Genomic DNA, 20,341 nt, shown 5'->3' with positions numbered 1-20,341 from the left:
GCCTGCTGGGAGGAGGGTGAGGTGCCCACATGGCAGACGGTGAAGCTGGACAGGCTCGGCCAGGGGCCGGGCCGGGTGGAGGCTGCAGCTCCAGGAGTGGAGAGGCCAAGGCAGTGGGGATGGGCCTGGGTCCCAGCCCGGCCAAGAAAGAAAAGACCCCGAGTTTCAGCCACAGGCATCAGCATCAAACACCTGCAGGGCTTCCGGAGACGGGATCAGGCCAGGAACGTGCTGTGGGTTCCTTGGGGCAAATGGGAGTGCATCCAAGTCATGGATCCTTCCCCTTATCACAGAAGTGGGGAGGGGTGATTGCCGACCTTCTGTTGTGTTTCCTGGGCCACAAATCATGGCAGCCTTGCGGGGTGGGCTGGGCACGTCCACTTCTGTCCTCAGAGATGTCCTCTTCCTGGAATAAGAGGCGCAGAGACCTCTGGCTCTTTCCCCAGGTGTTTCCCCAGCAACCTCTCCTAACGCCTTCCCTGGCACAGGCATTTCGGACAGCTCAGTCTTTGGTGGCCGCTCCCCAGACTGAGGGTTCTTGGTCTGGGCGACCGCACTCTGTAGGACAGCTGTGCCAGCAGCCCGGGCACTCAAAATCTCCTGGTGGCATTGCAGGACCAGGACAGAGTGCACCTCTCTGCTTCTTAACAAGGCTCCCGCAGAGCTGCCGTGATAGTGGAATGGAAACAGGCCTGAGATGGCTCACCAGGGGCACTGTACCCTCCCAGCCATCCTTTCAGGATTTGCCAAGTAGGCAGGATGCTTCTGCCTGAGGTAAGCTGATAATCACAGGGCATGACGGGGGAGAGCTCCACTTTTAGAGGTGGCTTCCTCCAGAGCCTTCCCAGACCCCAGGCATGGAGAAGGTGCACCAAAGGCTCAGCTTTTTGCCAAAGCAAGAACCAACAGAGGCCAGTCTAGAAACAAAACGAGCACTGCCGGCTTGGATTGCAGGCACCCACTTTTCCTGTAGAACAAGAGACAGGCTCAGACCTCAGGCTGGGGACCTTGAATGATCCAAGACCATCCTGATTCCATATAATATTCTCTCTTCAAGAAAGGCCTTTCTCTCGACATATAATCAAATGCCATTGTATGTTAATATCTCTCTAAGGCCTTTCATCTTTTAAAAATTCCATGTGCTCAATTTGTGTATCTTGAAACCTTCCTGTATCCACAGTTGCTGAGGCTGGGATAGGTCAGCTGGGGTGCCTTCGGAGTCCATACTTACTTATCACATCACATCATAAATAATTTTTTTTAAATTTATTTATTATTTATTTATTTATGTCTGTGTTGGTCTTCGTTTCTGTGCGAGGGCTTTCTCTAGTTGTGGCAAGTGGGGGCCACTCTTCATCGCAGTGCATGGGCCTCTCACTATCGCGGCCTCTCTTGTTGTGGAGCACAGGCTCCAGACGCGCAAGCTCAGTAGTTGTGGCTCACGGGCCCAGTTGCTCCACGGCATGTGGGATCTTCCCAGACCAGGGCTCGAACCCGTGTCCCCTGCATTGGCAGGCAGATTCTCAACCACTGCACCGCCAGGGAAGCCCCATAAATAATTTTAATGGGAAAATGTTAGGTGCTATTTTCTTAAAAAGCAGGTTGGAAGTGAGTTCAAAGGGAGGAAAATGGCATTGGCTTGGGGATGCCATTGGTAAGGTTTCACATGTCTTCTAAATGGTAAAAACAACCAGAATAATTATATTGTGACCAATTATATCATGCTGCCTAATACACACAGAAATTCGTTCACTGTGGGGTCATGAAGAGGTCTTTGAACTAAAAGTGAAGGCAAGATACAGTGTCCTTAATCTGTAAAATGGGAAGAAAATTCCAGTCCTGGCACTTATAGCTCTCAATTTCTACTGACACTTTCCTATAGGATGTGTTAAGAATGTGCATTTTTCAACCATCACATTGGGGTAGTATACATGTCACATTTCTTGATTTTTTTCTAAATTAAAAAAAAAACCCAACTGATCAGTTGGATCTCATAAAAATTAACTTCTGCTCTGTGAAAGCCACTCTTAAGAAAATAAAATGACAAGCTAAAGACTGGAAGAAAATATGTGCAAAGCACATGTCTGACAAAGGAGTGGTATCTAGAATATACAGAGAAACTCAAAACTCGACAGCAAAAAGCAAAAAATCCAATTTGAAAATGGGCAGAATACATGAACAGGCATTTCACTGAAGAGGATCTACAGAAGGCAAATGAACACATTAAAAAATGTTCAGCGTCATTAGCCGTTAGGGAAACACAAACTAAAACCACCGTGAGATACCACTATATTCATATCAGAATAGTTAAAATTAAGAATAGTAACCACACCAAATGCTGATGAAGATGCAGAGAAACTGGGTCACTCATCCACTGCTGGTTGGAATGTAAAATGGTACAGCCACTCTGGAAAAGTTTGGTGGTTTCTTTAAAAAGTAAACATACGATTACAAATGACCCAGCAAATGCAATCTTAGGCATTTATCCCAGAGAAATGAGAACCTATGTTCACATAAACACCTGTACATGAATGTTCATAGTAACTCACTCGTAATAGCCCCAAAATTAAAAAAACCAAATGTCCTTCAATGATAAATATTTAAGTGATGGTACATCCATATCATGAACTACTGGTCACCAATAAAAAGGAGCTAATTATTGATATGCAACAAGCTGGATGAATCTCAAGGGAATTACACTGAATATAAAAAGCCAATCTCAGAAGGTTACATACTGCATTATTCCACTGATATAGCATTTTTGTTTGAACAGCAAAATAATGGAAGCAACCTACATGCCAATTTGTTGGCAAGTTGTTAAAGAAATTATAGTACATTCATAGAGTGGGATAGTATACAGCCATGAAAAAGTAAAAGGAAGTGCTTTATATACTGATATGAAATTATCTTCATGAACAGGAAATGAAAAAAGCAATGCAGAAGAGTATGTACAATATGTTGCCATTTCTATAACAACGGGACTACATATATGCTTGTCACTGATGGTAAATGAGCAAACTCTCCAGTAAGACTACAGCAAAGACCAATAACATTGGGTTGCTTCTGGAAAGGGAAGGTTTTTACTGAGGATCAGGGGTGGAAGGGAGACTTTTTTTTTCTTTGTGCATCATTTCATAACTTGGAGGTTAAACCATGTGCATTAATTGCTTATTCAAAAATAAAATATATTTTTGGAAAAGAGATGCTCTGAAAAATATCCTTTTCTAAATATAAATGATGACCAGAGTTTTTTTGAGGTCCAAGGGGCCTTCACACCCCCTGCAAGTTTCTTCCTGCCCCTGCATGGCTTTCCTAGGTGATGGGCACTGCACCCGTACTGTCTGAGCAGGAAGGGGAGGATTGGAGACTTTGTTGGCGGCAGGGTGTGTGTGTGTGGGGGGTGGTGCTAGGGGGTGAGTTGGTGACTGTGGCATCAGGCGGAGCTGCATCTGAAAGAGGAAAAAGGTCTTTTCACCTAAAGTAATGCAATTAGGACACCTAGTGTCCAGTGACTTCCCTCACCAGACCTGTTCCCAGAACCATGCTGGCAAGGGAACAGAGAGGAGTTAAGAGCCCTTGCTTTATTTTTTTCCTCCTGTTTCATTCTTAACACTGAAATTACTCCTACCCGAGATGACTTCATCAAGTACATTTGTTGGTTCGCAATCTCAGGAGTTCCCCCGGCTGAAATCCCAAACTACCCCCGTACACAGAGGGCAAGGAGAGACACAAGAAAGAGGCAGACTGCTCCACACTGGTTAATGGCAGGTTGAATAAGCAAGGAAACTTACATACGAGGCTTGTCTGGGACAAGTAGACCTCTGCACCTGCCCACCAAAATCTTAAACGTTTATGTAGAGGCCTTAACTGGGTTCAGTCATGGACGCCGTCCAGATGGTCTTGGCAACACATGACTCTCCCAAGGCTGAGTCCTTGAAAATGGCTCCTGCTGTGGGAACGGTGGTCAGAACGTACATTGCAGGGACGGAAGAGGCGAGGAGCCTCTGATTGCCAGGGTCCAGCTTGCAGGTTCACCAGCGATCACGTCCTCTCCATGATGTCCTCCAATGGTATTTCTGAGACATCTGTTAATTTCTCCTTTACCGCTGGAGTGTCTAAACAACCAGGGAAGGCTCCAAGAGGAGCACTCAAACTTCCAAGGCTGCTTTGTCCTTCCTGCAGGGCTAACCCAATTCCACGGGGGGCTCTGTAGCTCTCCTGAGGCTGGAAGCAAGAAGCGTTAAGAGTCCCAACCCTCGCCCAGCGTCTGGGTCTAGACCATGACATCCAGACGTGGCTAACTGCATACTGAGAGGATCAAAGGCAATTCCAAACCAACAGCTTCCTTTCTTAGTCTCTAATCCATTGCTCTCCTGCATGTTTCACTTTTGTACGAGACTCTGAAGCTGCTTGCCCAGGAGTAGTTTGTCTGTAGTTACTGCTTCTTGAACTGTCTTCAGGGAGCTTGCTATATTTTCTGCTCTGATCTGCAAGGGAAATTCCTAAAGGCGTATTAGATCAAAGGTCACCGTGCCCACTTCCAGGGCTGTCTGGAAAGCCAGCTGGACAGACTCTTCTCTGCACCCCCCCTCACATGTGTAAGTCTGTGATTCAGTTTCATTATCCCGTTTTAGTCTCTGAGCAGCTATGCTGTTACTGTGGCAGAAGCAAGAAACTGAAATATTCACTGATGTATTTACAGAAGATGTAATAAAATCTGGCCCCGGAGGTCAGACCGTTCGTTATCCCATGGAAAGTAGTACGTGCGTGGGCATCAGGATTAAATACATATATCATACTAGGGTTTCAGCTTATTTGCCTAATATATTTGAAAATGACTCAATTTATTGCAAACTAAGGTTTAGGAAGCTCAGTTTACAGGTTGACAAATTAGCATTTGTCTGCACATATTTCACTGTTTTGCATAATTAATTCCTCCCCATAGTACACAGGCATTTTCCTCTACAACAAAACCAGCCTATTTCTCGTTCCCTTCCTGTTAGCATCATGTAAATGGTATTTATTCAGAACATGCATATTCTTTTCCAAAGCATCCCTTGGAACATGACCGAGATTTTCATCCCAATCATTATCAGCTGTTTATTACCCAGCTTCCCAAGTCTCGGTCACAAAAAATAATTAGAAAAGGAAAAGTTGAGTCACAAAAAACAAAGAGAGTGCCGATGAAATGGATTCTCCTGATTCAGATTGACTGGGTGTATCAGCTAGCATTACGAGGACCAGAGAAGAAAAATGCTAATTAATACTGGCTTTAACAATAGAGAAGATATACTGATTCATTTGCCTGAAAAATCCACAGGTAGAGCAGCTGAATAATGTCACCAAGGGCTTTTTTTGTTTTTCACAATGTTCTCTTCAGAGTTGTCTTCTCCTAAGGCTGGCTCTCTTCTTCATTCTAGGATCACTTTCAAGAGCTACATGGTTCCAACAAATAAAAGAGATGCCATCTTTATTCCCAGCAAAAGTCCTAGGTATCACTCTAATTGGATGGCTACAGTCACATGCCCAACATTGAGCCAATCACTGTGGTCAGGCAGAACAAATGCTCTGATTGGTCAGTCATATGCTTTCTCTCTATAACTGGGGTAAAATCAGCTTCCCTAGACCAACATGCATCCCCAACCAAAATTGGGAGCTGTTAGAAAGAAAGAAGTATGGTGGGGGGGGGGGGGCGCGAGGTAGACAAGAAAGCTACCAAAAAAAAAATGTACTAAAGTAAAGAAAGGGAAATCTAAACTGGAGAAAAATCTGAATTTCTTTAAAAGTATTCTGTAGTGCAGTTTATTTCTTTCACATACATGCAGTAAGTCAAATGAGGCCAACAAAGTGTTGACAGGCACTCACTTGAATGAACAGACATGGCTGATTGGCAATGAGCCTCTCAATTACATATAAGCACACCAATCTTCTTTTGTTTTTTAATTTGGTACTTATATAGAGTTTGCTCTTTGAAGGCAGGCCCACCAGACGTTTTATGAAGTACAGCTCATTGTTTTGTGTTTGAAATCTTGAGATCGCTGCAGCAGGAATGGAAATGCCTGGCAGTTGAGGCCTTGAGTGGAACAGGAAAGAGGCACAGCTGCTTACTGCCCTTCTTTCTCTCTTGTAAAATTGGGCAAAGCAAGGAGTATGGAAGACCCAGCTAAGAAAGTCTGTGATGCAGAATGCACAAGGACAGCAGGTCTGGATTTCTACCAGGGAAGTATTTGAGATGTTCTGGCATAGCAACCATCTTTAGCAGTGTAAACATAATATCACAATGAGTTTAAATTATTGTTCACATGGAAAACCCTTCCCCGATTGGAAATAGCAGGAAAGAGATGATACTTAGCGGGAATGACCAAGTCTTTCTACTGCAGTGGAACTTGTATAACTTCACAATCACTGACTAAGCAGAAATTGCAAGGATGCATCTGATTCTCTCCCTCCTCCTCCTCCTCCTCCATCGCCCATGGCAGACATAACTAATCAATCACGCACATCCCCTCTAAGCCTAGAAATGGCTTCACAATCTCTCTTGACAAAGTGCTCCAGGGAGCCACTACCGATTGATCAGACTTGGAAATAGAGATAAAACCTGCTTGACATAACAAATTTTAGCCTGATCCTTTCCCATTTTCATTTTCTGTGATGTTTCTCCTAAGGAGGTGATCCATTTGGGGGCTCATTTATTCCCTCGGCTGAATTGAGGGACCTATGAGTCCTCTTCTCCCTGACGTAAGCCTTCTCTCCTCATCGTTCTCAGGTACCTCTTACAGGAGCATTTCCCCAAGGATTATTTTAAAGCATACCCAATTGTCCCCAGATCACTCCTTATTTTATAATCTGTAACTGCCAGTGATTGATTGATTTACCTATGTTTATTTTTTCTTTTTTGGTAACTGCCATACACTCCTTTCTTTGGGGTTCTTCTCTCTGCACTGAATTACAGAAAAGGATGAAGCTGCATAACACCCCTTTTTAAAAGTCCCCTCTTCATCTTAAATAAATACACCCAGCTTTTCAGGTCAAGTAAGGTTTACGTTGTGTAATTTGTACCTGTTATTTCTTAGTGCGAAGTCAATGCTCCACCTGAATCAAAATTTACTAGGGTGGGGTTCTTATTAGAAATGGTATTTCTGAACCTCACTCCAAAGCCAACAAAGCAGAATTTCTAGTGATCTGATTTTTTTAGCCCATTCCCGAGGTGACTCTTAGGCCCATTAAAGTTTGAAAATAACTGCTATGGGAACCAGACAGGGGGTTGGGGAGAAATCATGGTAAGCTTATCTAGACAGAAAGAGTCTTAAAAGTTTTTAACATTGGTATCTCCTGAGCTCTATTGATTTTTAGGTGGAGCTATGTCTGATCCTTCTTAAGCTTTTACTGACTCATTTCTTGTGATTCTGCCCTGAAAGTCAGACTAGAACATAGCCAGATTAAGAGGAAGGTCAATGCAACATCTGTATGGGACATCAGTCTAAGACTGTCACTAAAACATCACTGACAATAAGTGGAGAATACCGTATTTACAACTCAACTGCACATGAGTTGGAAGGAATATTTGGATGAGTTGCTTTGGGAGCAAAATTCCAAGAAGCTTGTCCAAATACTAATAAAAATAACAACAATAATGATAATAATGATGATGATGATAATAATAATAGTCCCTGGCCTTCCAAGGAAGTTGAGTGTGGTAAGCTGTAAGGCTGCATGGAATATCTGAGGTTTGGGCCAGAGCTGAATGGTCTGGATGAGAGAACAGGTGAGGGCCCAGCCTGTGGCCTTCCACCCCTGCTTCACCACCTATATAATCAATCATGTTTATAAATAAATGGGCCAACAGATACACAAATTATAACAGATTTACGAGGTACCCCACTTGTAACCCTCCCAGGAAACCTGTCTATTTCAGGGTGGCCGGTCAAAACTGTCCAATTCTTTCATTTTCCATTTTAATCCTCGGGAATTTTTCTCCCAGGTCCCCATCCCCTTCTCTCCAAAGTCAGCCTCTCAGACTTTAGAGACCACAGGATTCGTGCATTAAAAATAGAAACAGAAGCCAATGAAGCCCCTAAAACCTCAAATAGGAGTTATTTGCATCTCTGAAGAAACTTCTGCCGAGCTTGACAAGCAACCAGAGGTAACAGAAGTCTTCTGGCTTCACACAGAAGTCATCCCAGGCAGTTCCCTAGTGCCTTTACCCGCGCCTCACGGCGGCCTTTGAACCCAGCATACAACCCAGAGTGAACTTGCCTGATGTCCCTCCACTTGCAAAGATTTATCTCCTCTCCTCCACCTAGTCGAGCAAGAAGTCAGTTATTTTCTGCTGCTCTGCCTTCCTCCACCAAAGAGGACAACATAAAATACAAACTCTTCAAATTCACAGAAATATTGAGTACTCACCTCCGTGGTTTTCAGGCCACAAAATCCTGTGTCATTTTTTCCCCTGTTGTCTGATGCTGCTTCAGTGCATGTGTGAGAGGCGAGGCCAGCCTGTGACAACACGGGAAACATAGTACTCTCCTTTGGGAGTATTCATTTAACTGTGCTTTTGCATGAATTTCCCCCACATAATTATTTTTATGGGATATTAGCAGATGGTGTATTCTTCACTTGCCCAATACGCTGAACTATCTAAAATACATGAGCTCTTATCACTGAGTTCTATTTAGGAATTTCCTAAGTTTCTGTTTCAAGATGGAAGCCTAAGCATGTGTTGCTACTTCCATATTCTTTCAAGTTTACATTGAAATTACACACACACACACACACACACACACACACCCCCTATAACAGAGCGGGGGAAAAGAAATAGATACCATCAGTAACTCTTAAATTTTGGGGACTGCCTGGAGGATACAATATAGTCTTTACCTGAGTCACAGAGAAAAATGAGAAGAAACCACAGCCCAAGGCAACAGAGTTAAACATCGGTCTTCTCAGAGGAGCCCAGAGAAGGTCCACGTTAGTGTCCCCAAGTGCAAGCATGGGCCAGAGGTCATCTTCAAGGTTTTTATTGAAGAACTGCATTTTAAAGCCTATGGCAGTAGGTCCTTTTCTCTTCAACAGAGTTGCTGGCAGCCACGGTTTTTATATTCAGGCCAAAGCCTGGAAACTGCTTTCTAGAGAAAGTAGTTGGTCTGTTACTACAAGAAATGGGTGATCTATTATCATTGCTTTGTAACAAACCACTCTGAAATTTAATAGTTAAAAATCATTATGTAGGGGCTTCCCTGGAGGCACAGTGGTTGAGAGTCTGCCTGCCAATGCAGGGGACACGGGTTCGAGCCCTGGTCTGGGAAGATCCCACATGCCGCGGAGCAACTAGGCCCGTGAGCCACAACTACTGAGCCTGCGCGTCTGGAGCCTGTGCTCCTCAACAAGAGAGGCTGCGATAGTGAGAGGCCCGTGCACCGCGATGAAGAGTGGCCCCCACTTGCCACAACTAGAGAAAGCCCTCGCACAGAAACGAGGACCCAACACAGCCATATATAAATTAAAAAAAAAATCATTATGTATTATCATCTCTCATCTTCCTGTGGGTTGACTGGGCTCAGCTCGATGGTCTGTCTCTCGTGGGTGAGCAGGGAGATGGAGCCATCTGAAGGTTTCCTCATGCGTGTCTGGTGCCTGGCACAAGCCATCCAAGTGGCTTGGGTACCTGGGGCCTGGCCTGGTGTCTGTCTCTCCAAACAACCTCTACACGTGGCTAGCGCTGGCTTCCTCACAGCATGGTCGTCTTCTGGGAGTTGGACTTCTTACATGCCACCTCTGACTTTCCCCAGAGCTCATGCTCTAAGAAACAGGAAGTGACAGCTGGCCCAGGCCCAGAACTGATTATGTCCCTTCAGTTACTACTCTGTGGATCGACGTCATCATAGATCCCTACAGACTCAAGGAAAGTGGGGATCAAACTGCACCTTTCAGGGGGAGAAGTGAACAAATGACTTACATCCATCCTTCCCTAGAAGAGCTCCTGGCGAGGGTGTTGGAGACCGCCAGAGAAACAGCAAAACTGAAGCACTCAAAGGCTCCATGCTCAGAGGGCTTTGCACTGACAGTTATGGGGGTCCCTACCCTGCTTTCATATTCCTGGTCCCCAAACATGAAAAGAGAGCCCACCTATAATTATGCTTGCTGACTGAAACCTCACATTTGGTCCTTCTATTTAAGAAAAGGGCCTGTTATGAAAGAGACATATACAACTGCTGAGGAAAGGCACACCAATTGTCTGCACATATCAAAGTAGCCTGTCATTAAAAAGAAACAAAAAAAAGCTCTTGCAAACAAAGATTGCAAGGTATTTAAAAAACTCAGAAGCATGAAAGAGAAAGAGAAGGACCATTAAACACAAACTAAATAATCCCAGAGGAGGGAAAAAAGAGATAATTCAGGAAATAGATGAGAACTATTTAAAAACATTCTGATTTCTGCCTACAGGTTTGGGCAGATACTGTAACCACAAATTAAGAGAGGTCTCTTTTGAAAAGGTACCAATCAGAGAGTAAGAAAGAATGTTCCAAAATGAAGATATTACTGCAAAAGTAAAGATTTCACTAGATAGGTTGAATAATAAATTGGACAAAGATTAAGATGAGGTTTTTGATCTGGGAAGTAAAATCAAAGGAATCTCTCAGAACTGGGAGCAAAAAGATAAATAAAATATATGGGAAAAGTTAGGAAACACAAATGTCAAATCTAGGAGGGCTGACAGCAATCTAGTAGATGTCTTAGAAGGAGAGAACAGAAGCATAAGAAGATAAAACATAATCACAGACATTAAAGAAAAAAATAAAACTCCCTGAACTGAGAGTAGACGTGATTCTTAATACTGAGCATCTCCTGAGTATGGAGAAGGATAAATGAGAAAATAACTCACATATAGATGTATCATGCTGAAATTTCCTAAATCAAAGCATTAAGTGAATGTCCTTAAAGCTTCCAGAGAGAAAAGAGAGGTTGCGCCCAGGGAAAGATGAGCAGACTAATATGCACTTCTGAGCAGCGACACTGAGTTATGTTAGAGGAGCAATATATTCAAACTTCTAAGAAGACACTATTTTGGATCTGGAATTCTATACCCAGCTAAGCTATCAATAAAATGCAGAGATTGGAAAAGAAAAGAAGATATTTATGGCCAAACAAGGACGCAGCAAGTGTATCACCTGTATTTCTAATATGTGAAGAGATGGCTTACCAAAGTCCTCCTACAAAATGCAGAGCAACTATGGGAGGAAGGCCAGCATGAAACACACATTGTAGATGCAGCTGAGCATCATTCAGAAGTAAAGGAAGCAAGAAAGACATTAACAGACAGTACATTGGACTGGAGTGCTTGGAAATTATACAGAAAAGATGGATAAATATGATGACCCAAACTTTTAAAAGTTTACAACAACAAAAATAAGTTTGAAATATATGTAGCAAACCAGAAAAATATTTGCACCCCCATATAACAAAGGACTAATATTCTTAGTGTGGAAAGTGCTTTTTAAGACAATTTTAAAAATGGAATAGAAATAGAAAAATGGGCAAATATCATGAATGGGCAAGTCACAAAGGAAAGAAAGAAATGAAACCAGATAAAAGGTGACTGGGATGTAGTGAATGTTTGAGTTCCCCCCCCGAAATACACGTATTGAAATCCTAACCCCCAACATGATGGAATTAAAACGTGGGGCCTTTGGGAGGGAATGAAGTCAGGAAGGTGGACACCCATGATGGGATCTGCATCCTTAAAAAGGAGACTCCACCAACAAGGACCTACCTTGTATAGCACAGGGAACTATACTCAGTATTTTGTGCTAAGCTATAAGGGAAAAGGATCTGAAAAAGAATATATATATATATATATATATATATATATATATATATATATATATATATATGAATCACTTTGGTATGTACTTGAAACTAACACAACATTATACATCAACTATATTTTGATTTTAAAAAATTATTATTAAAAAAAAGGAGACCTCAGAGAGCTCTCTCCCACTTCTTCACTAGTGAGGACACAGTGAGAAGACAGCCATCCATAAACCAGGAAGCCGGCTCTCACCAGACACCGAATCTGCCAGCACCTTGATCTTAGACTTCTCAGTCTCCAGAACGGTGAGAAAAAACATTTGTTGTTCAAGCCCCCCAGTGGATGGTATTTTTGTTTAGCAGCCCAAACAGACTAAGACAGTGACAGCCTCTGGATTTCCCACAGGGTTGCTCCTCCCTAGAAATTCGGCCTGAAAAGAACGATTCCACTCACGCCCCAGGGCCCACGGGGATGGGTGGGTCAGGAGTGCAGGTGTGGGGGGAGTGTTGACTTTTCAAGGGAGACCGTGCTTACAGGTAGAGGGCAGGGTACTTTTTTTTTTTGTTTTAAACAGTTACCATGTGTGAAACTTCGGAGAAAGAGAAGTTAGGCTAAGGGAAATTTTTAGGGAGTTTATTCTGCTAAGTACGTATGTGTGTTTAATAATTATCATGTTTGTTCCTCATTATGACCTCCTGAAAAAAAACAGCTTGCTTAGCAGTAGGACAGTGGTGAGTTCTGAACAGCAATCAGCTTTATTTTTCCCAACCACACTCTGCCCTTTTCCTCGGCCACAACGTGGGCCAATTGTATCACTTTCTGGTTGCTTTGGGTTATCAAAATTCCATCTGGTTTAAGGCTTTACTCAAATCTCCTATTTTAAATTCATAATCAGCTTTTGAGTCCTCATTGTGGTTAGTGGGAAGGGGTCTACTCTTTCACTCTTGTCTTGCAGTGCAGGGTAGGGCCATGGTCTCCTTCTGGGTTCTCTTCTCCCCACTACGTTTCCGGGGTTCATTCCTCTAGGAAGACAGAGAAGAAGGAGAGGGACATTGGAGTTGACTTTACCTAACTGTGAAGCCACCTGGTCTCGCTGGGTCCACCTCATTCTGTCTGGTGTTTTTTGGTCTCCAGAAATGTGCTGGCATCTGTGTAGATGCAGGTGAGGTTTTCTTGGGATAGTGCGCAACTTCATCAAATCCTCTGCAGTCACCCACCTCTTCCTTGTTTCCCTTTGCACCTGCCAGCGGTCCGCACCCTCAGCCTCTGTCCTGATGATGTCGGGTGGCCTCGGCCTGCAGCGGCTTGAAGCAGGATTTCAGTTCCCAGAGACTGAAGTCAGGCCGGGCAGTGAGAGAGCTGAATCCTAGCTGCTAGACCAAGTGACAAGGCCCTGGCCTGTATGGCTTTGCAGAAATGAATTCCCACAAAGACGGAAAATAGTAAACAAGTAAAGTGTTTATTAGGAGGAAAAAGAGTACGTGTGGATAGACACACGGGCGGACTCAGGGAGAGAGAGTCGTGCCCTTGTGGCGGTTTGAATAACATTTATGGGTCATTTTTTCCGGGTTTCCTTTGGCCAATCATCTTGCTTTGCCTGCTTTTGAGTCCATATTTAGTATATCTCAGGGTCCTCCCATGTGTGCAGGCGCATCTCTTAGCCAAGATGGATTCTAGAGAAGAGGCCTATGGGTAAGTTGACATCACTTACTATGGGGTGGCACCCCCTCCCTTTTTGACCTCCAAGGACCCTTTCTGCACATGTGTACTCGGGAAGGTCTCCTTGACTTCGAGAATGAGGAACATGTGGTCTTTTATCTCTTATCTGGACAGGGCTCAGCTTCTCCTCCCTCCTGCTGTTTTGGAGTATCTGCCCACAGGGGACGAACTGCTGCTCAGCCTGGGGCCCATCTATCTCCTGCCTTACTGATGGGTATCTCTGTGCTTGCCTGGTTGAGCTCTGAGCACATCCTCAGGGCTTGCCTACTCTGCTAACTTAGGCAGTCCTCTGTGTGATGCCCTGGGATGGCTAAGTGCCTCTTCTCGTTCTTGGAGGTCCCTGGAGTTCCGGGTTGCAGCCCCTCCATCCTCTGGTAGGCACTCTAGACCACAGTCCCCACTGCTCATCTGCTGAGGGCTTCTCCCGCAAGCTTCCTTCCTTTAGAAATGCCCATAGAAGGGGGTGTCTGTCAGTGAGCTCATATCACTCCCAGGGACATGGTCACCTTCTCCCAAGAATCGTCTCATGGTGCCCTGCTCCGAGGGTGGCATCCAGCCCGGGAGTAGCACGCCTGTCTCTCCTTCCTGCTGGGACTGGCGATCTCTCCTAGTGATGCTTTTGGAGACCTCTTCCCCGCCTCTCAATGGGTTTTTTGGTTTTTTCGAGTAGGGAGGGAATACGCTCCCTGCCCCCATGAGAAGAAGTAACGCCGCCCCCCCCCCCACACCTCCTACACAGACACTCCTTCAAAACTCTGACCATTTTCCTGCCCATCCCTTTTGGCTACACCTCCCGCTCACACACTTCAGTGCATGAGAGCTTCCAGCTTTGCCGGATGAATCTCCAAACCACAGGACATCCCCCAGCTCCCAGGCTGGGTCCCACCTGCCAGTCCCACCTCGAAGCTACCCACTGGTTTTGCCAGGGATTTCTAAAGCAGGCTGTGGTGGTGCAGAAGAGAAAAGCCACACCCGCCTCTGAAATGTCGGAATACTTTCTTGACTACGGCCATTCATACACTGAAAACGGTTTCATTCAGATTTTGTTTTAGCCTCTCTTTACATGAGAGGCTAATGCTTTACATGAGAGGCTTGAAAAGACAAGAGCATTAATTAACATACGACTTGATGGAAAAACATAAATAGAAATCAAAACAGAAGTCTAACCTTTAAAGGGTTCAAATTTAAAATCTCTGAGAAAGTGAGTGATTATTTTATTGATGTAGTTTCTCCACCAGCTCTCAAAACCTGCAGGTGTTAAATTAGCTGCACAAGAATTTCTCTCTGCTTCCGAGCCTGCGGTAGAAACATGCTAATGAGAATTAGAGGAAATTAATGGGAGAGGGTCTAGGAGGCCACAGGAGAAGTTCAGCACAGCTTCCTGTGTGGTAAATTTTCAGAAAAGCTGCTGTAATTTACCATGACCCAGGAGCTTATAAGAAAAACAAAAAACAGGAAAACAAAAAATGTACAAAGCTACACCCTTAACCGTTCCCTTCTCCTAACACACAACCCTAAAAAATGCTAAAGACAATGTCAGTTTCAAAAGAGCTATTGCGGGGACTTCCTGGTGGTGCAGTGGTTAAGAATCCGCCTGCCAACGCAGGGGACACGGGTTCGAGCCTTGGTCCGGGAAGATTCCACATGCTGTGGAGTAACTAAGCCCGTTCGCCACAACTACTGAGCCTGCGCTCTAGAGCCCGCGAGCCACAACTACTGAGCCAAGGTGCCACAACTACTGAAGCCCGCATGCCTAGAGCCCGTGCTGCGCAACAAGAGAAGCCACTGCAATGAGAAGCCCGTGCATCGCAATGAAGAGTAGCCTGCACTTGCCGCAACTAGAGAAAGCCCGTGCACAGCAACGAAGACCCAACACAGACAAAAATAAATTAATTAATTAAATTTAAAAAAAAAGAGCTATTGCCAGCCCCCGGCCCCCACAAAAACAACAACAACAATAAAACGGGAGCACTGTGAAGCAGGACCCATACCTTAGTGTCCCCAAAACTAAACAAAAGGAGAGCAAGATGCATGCCAACAGTGATGGTGATATAATTATTATGTAAATTCTGACTCCAGCAGGAAAGATGGGGCTAATGTTACATCTTTAGCAAGCAAAAGGTTTATAGTTTATTTGGTCCAAATGTCTCATTTTACAGATAAAGAACCTGAGGCCCAAGAGGTTAAGATGGCACCTAATCTTTTCTTTAACTTTTTATTTTGTATTGGAGTATAGCCAATTAACTACGTTGTGATAGTTTCAGGTGCACAGAGGAGCAACTCGGCCATACATATACATGTATCCATTCTCCCCCAAACTCCCCTCCCATCCAGGCTGCCACATAACATTGAGCAGAGTTCCCTGTGCTGTACAGTAGGTACTTGTTGGTTACCCCTTTTAAATATAGCAGTGTGTACATGTCAATCCCAAACTCCCTAACTATCCCTTCCCTCCACCCTTCCCCGCCGGTAACCATAAATTCATTCTCTAAGTCTGTGAGTCCGTTTCTGTTTTGTAAATACGTTCATTTGTATCAGTTCTTTTTAGATTCTGCATACAAGTGATATCATACTATATTTCTCTTTCTCCGTCTGACTTACTTCACTCAGTATGACAGTCTCTAGGTAGGATGGTACCTAATCTTAATGGACTTGAATTCATGCCTAGATGTCAAATCTACTAAGTTACATTGATACAGACATTGACAGGGATATTAATATTAGCTCTGAAACTGGTCCACGGATGTCAATGACCAAAACAGTTGTGTAAAAAAATTAATGATCAGGGACTTCCCTGGTGGTCCAGTGGTTCAGACTCCACGCTCCCAAAGCAGGGGGCCTGGGTTCGATCCCTGGTCAGGGAACTAGATCCCACGTGCATGCCACAACTAAAAGAGCCTGCACGTGGCAATGAAGATTCCGCATGCAGCAACTAAGACCCGGCACAGCCAAATAAATAAATATTTTAAAAAAGAATTAATGAGCAGAAACTTCAATTAAATAGAGTTGGGAGACCAGAAGGGGGTGCTCTCAAGCCCTGTGAGGACAGCAGAGCCCAAGAGGAATAAGAAAGACTCTTCTTTCCTGGCCAGGACTCAATGACAAGCCTTGAAACACTCTTTGTTTACTATCACCCTCCCAACTTCCTTTCCCTTCTATAAAAGTGTTCTCCTCTCCTTGCTGTACAGGTCCTTACAGGCGGCTTGCCATGGTTGCAGACCCCGAACTGCAATTTTCTGCTGACCCTGAATAAACCCATCTTTGCTAGAGAACTATCTGGCTGTCTCTTTGTTTCAGGTCAACAGCGGTGACCTAATCTGAAGGCCAGCACTCATTTCATTACTAGTATTCTACTAAATTTGGTCTGGCAAACATTCATTGAACACGTACCATCCTAGGCACTGTCACTGACACAGAATTCATGGTTTCAGCAAGGGAAGCAAATGACCGGTATTCAAACAAGTACATACAAGCCAAGGTGATACATGATAAGCAAAGCTGCCATAGGAACAAAGATAAAGAAGCAATTAATTCCACCCGCAGGCAAAGGAGGGTGGGGAGGCTTTCAGGAAACAATGGAGAAGAGTAGCTTTTTTTGTTGTTGTTTTTTCCAGTGGAGATGAGTACCAAACTGTTCCTAAAAGACAAGGTATTCATCAAGAAAAAGTGGGATGGGAATTCCCGGGCGGTCCAATGGTTAGGACTCCATGCTTTCACTGCCAAGGGCACAGGTTCCATCCCTGGTTGGGGAACTAAGATCCTGCAGGGCAGGCAGCATGGCAAAAAAAATTTTTTTAAGTTAAAAAAAGAAAAAACTGGGAAGAGTGGGAAAGCATGAACAAAAATAGAGTCCTAACACAGGGAGTCTGGGAAATGGGAAGTGAGTCCAGTTGACAGAAAGGCCGGAAACTCGGCTGGAGCTAAGCTGGATTTGTATGACTTTCGGCACCACGCTGGTGATTTTGTACTTTATTTTGGTGAATAATGGAGAGACAGTGGAGGATTTTTTTTTTTAGAATGAGTGAGATTGGATTTCTGTTTTAGAAGATGATTCTGTTGGTATTCCAAAGGATGGCTGGGAGGGTGGAGAATCTAAAGGCAGGAAGATCAATGAACCAGCAACTGAAATAGTAGAAGAGAGAAATAAATGCCTCACCAAAGCCTGCTGGTGGGGATGCAGAGGAGGCCTGGGCTCTGAGCCATGTGTCCAAAGTAGAACTGATTGGACCCCTGAGGATTGCATATGATCACCGGGCAGCTCAGACTTTCCGTGACAGCACCCATGATGCGATGTTTAAAGGAATGTTCACAGTGACGATGAAGCCGAAGCCCCTTCCTCTCTGTGTTCCAGCGTTGACTGCGGGTCTGCCTTTTGCACGTCAAACTTGTTTCTGCTTCTGCTTTGCCCTCTACCTGGCACGCTCAGCTCCACATTATTATAGAGCGGGATCTTCATCCTTCAGGTACTGTTAAAGGCTGGATTGTGTTCTCCCAAAATTCGTAAGTTGAAGTCCTGACACCTACTGCATCAGAATGTGACCTTATTGGGAAACAGAGTCATTGCAGACGCAGTTAATTAAATTAGGATGAGGCCATACTGGGTTAGGGTGGGCCCCTAATGCAATGTGACTGGTGTCCTTACAAAAAGGGGAAATTGGGAGATAGATGTGCACACAGGGAGAATGCCATGTGAAGATGAAGGCAGAGGTCGGGGTGACACCTCTTCAAGCCAAAGAATGGCAAAGCTGGCCAGCAAACCACCAGAAGCTAGAAGAGAGGCATGGACCAGATTCTCCTCCACGGCCCTCAGAGGGAAACAGCTCTGCCAACTTCTTGATCTTGGACTTCTGGCCCCCAGAACTGTGAGACGATACATTTCTGTTATTTAACCCTCACACCCAGTCTGTGGTACTTTGTCATGGCATCTCCAGGAAACAAATACAAGTCTCAATTCAAACTGCAACTCCTGGGCGAGGTTGACCACGCAATATAAAATAGTGCCTGCCCCCATCACATTCCTTGGCTTTATTGTTTTCACAACATTTAACATTACCTTAAGTTATCTTGTTAATGTATTTATTTATTTGTTTTTGTCTATTCCTCCCACCCAGCCACACTGTGCTCTGCCATCCTTAGAATGTATGGTCCTTGACACTGGGGGATGTTTCTTGGACTTTGCTGTGTCTCCAGATTTTAGAACAATCTGGCAATAGCGGACAATCAATACATGTTTCATTGAACGGATGAATAAATAGACAAACATCAGTCGTGACATTAAAGCCGACTCGAATGTCAATTACAACTCAAGTATTCTCGATTGCCCTCCGGATAGTGGGAAATCTGGGATGTCTGTCTTCTAGGGCAGAATCATCTGGAGGCTCCTGCACTCAGATGTCTGGGCTGGGAGGACTTGCAGAGCAGTGCGGCCACCGGAACACCTGCACGGGCCTCTCCAGGTGACTCGGCTTCCACACAGCAGGGCTGCCTCAGCTCAGCTGCACTTAGAAGGCAGCCTAGGACGCCAGATGCGAGTGCTCCAGAGAACAAGCTAGAAACTGCATCGCCCTTTAAAGTCACACAATGTTGACTTCACTGTACTCGCACTGCAAAGCAGCCAAAAGCCCGTCCAGATTGAAGGACGGAGGGGACACAGACCCCACCTCTTGAAGGCATGGAGGCAACATTATATTACAGAGGAGGATACGGGATGAGAGATATTGTGTCACAGCTATTTCGGGAAAATAGAGTTTGCCACAGATTCCAATTCAAAGCCTGATTCTTGGGTCTTCCTCCAAGAGATTCTGATTTGTGCGTCTCAGTCCAAGACTGGAAAACCTTTTGGGGGTCCTGGGAATGCATATTTTTAACAAGCATTTCAGGTGTTTCTGATGCTAAGATCCACAGCCCCACTGCCTAACAACACTACCTAGGGCCTGTCGAAAGCCTCTCGACAGCTGGCTTTAAATGCACAAGCCAGTTCACTGTTGTGCTCCCCCCAAGAATAGAAAATATAGAGATACAAGAAGCTGAAATGCCGGGGCTCCTAAATCCATAAAAACAAGATTTTAATATAACAATAGATATATTGAGATAAAAAATGACTATATTGACATGTAAATTTTAAAATAGCTTTGGTGAAATATTGCAGAATGTAAAAACCGAAACCAAACATTATGCTCTTACTAATGCAACTGTGCTCAATTCCTGCCTAATGAAATCCTCCTAGCCCTAAATTAGGAATTTACAGGAAATCCCTTTCCAATATCACAGACTTTCTTGGGGTGTACTTGTGCTTTCTATAATCGCTGTGAGTGCTTTTAAAACCCCTCCAGTTGCCATTTTTTTAGAATAGCGACCCCAATTCTCACCTTAGTTTTTGGGTTGATACTGGTTTTTCTTGTTCATTGTTCTCTGATTCATATGCACCCCCTATCCTTTGGACAGAGTCAAGATACCACAAACCAATATGACCTCATTAATTACAGTTCTTAGGATTATCTTGTTCTGAATTTGGGTTTTTCTGTAACAGGTTACAAACCGATCCCAAATCACTTGCAGGCCTTTTGTGAGAAATTACAATGGCTTGCCTCACATAAAATTTTTTTAAGTGCTGTTAATTCCCTGAAAAGGTTTGAATCCGATTTCTTTCCAGAAAGTGTCTTTGAATTGATTACTCGCTGCCCACCTCCCACCACTCTTAATCTTGTAAACATAACCTGGATACAGCAGTGAAGCCCTTAAGATTTAGAGTGGATTCCTTGCAGTTTGGTAAGAGCGCGGGGCTGTGTACAAGCAATTCCTGACACAGGT

General features: G+C 44.3%; 1 protein-coding gene across 11 annotated transcripts in view; it reads right to left on the bottom strand.

Moving 5' to 3' along the window:
• ADPRM (ADP-ribose/CDP-alcohol diphosphatase, manganese dependent) overlaps window positions 1–20,341 on the bottom strand; it is a 384,694-nt gene that overhangs the window by 4,573 nt on the left and 359,780 nt on the right. Inside the window, exon 12 of one of the 11 annotated variants that reach the window (XR_009499606.1) lies at window positions 17,688–18,071. The exons of 6 other annotated variants lie outside the window; for them this stretch is intronic. The gene's annotated coding sequence lies outside the window, so the exon portion shown is untranslated. Of the gene's footprint in view, window positions 1–4,444; window positions 4,503–8,431; window positions 8,497–9,087; window positions 9,126–17,687; window positions 18,072–18,287; window positions 18,392–20,341 lie in introns of those variants that run through there. 4 more of the 11 variants (XR_009499611.1, XR_009499613.1, XR_009499612.1 and 1 more) reach the window with 4 other exon arrangements.

This window comes from Balaenoptera ricei, chromosome 20 (assembly GCF_028023285.1).
Source record: "Balaenoptera ricei isolate mBalRic1 chromosome 20, mBalRic1.hap2, whole genome shotgun sequence".
Classification (NCBI taxonomy): Eukaryota; Metazoa; Chordata; class Mammalia; order Artiodactyla; family Balaenopteridae; genus Balaenoptera; species Balaenoptera ricei.
The sequence above is the reverse complement of the archived record's forward strand: the minus strand, read 5'-3'. Positions and strand labels throughout refer to the sequence as shown.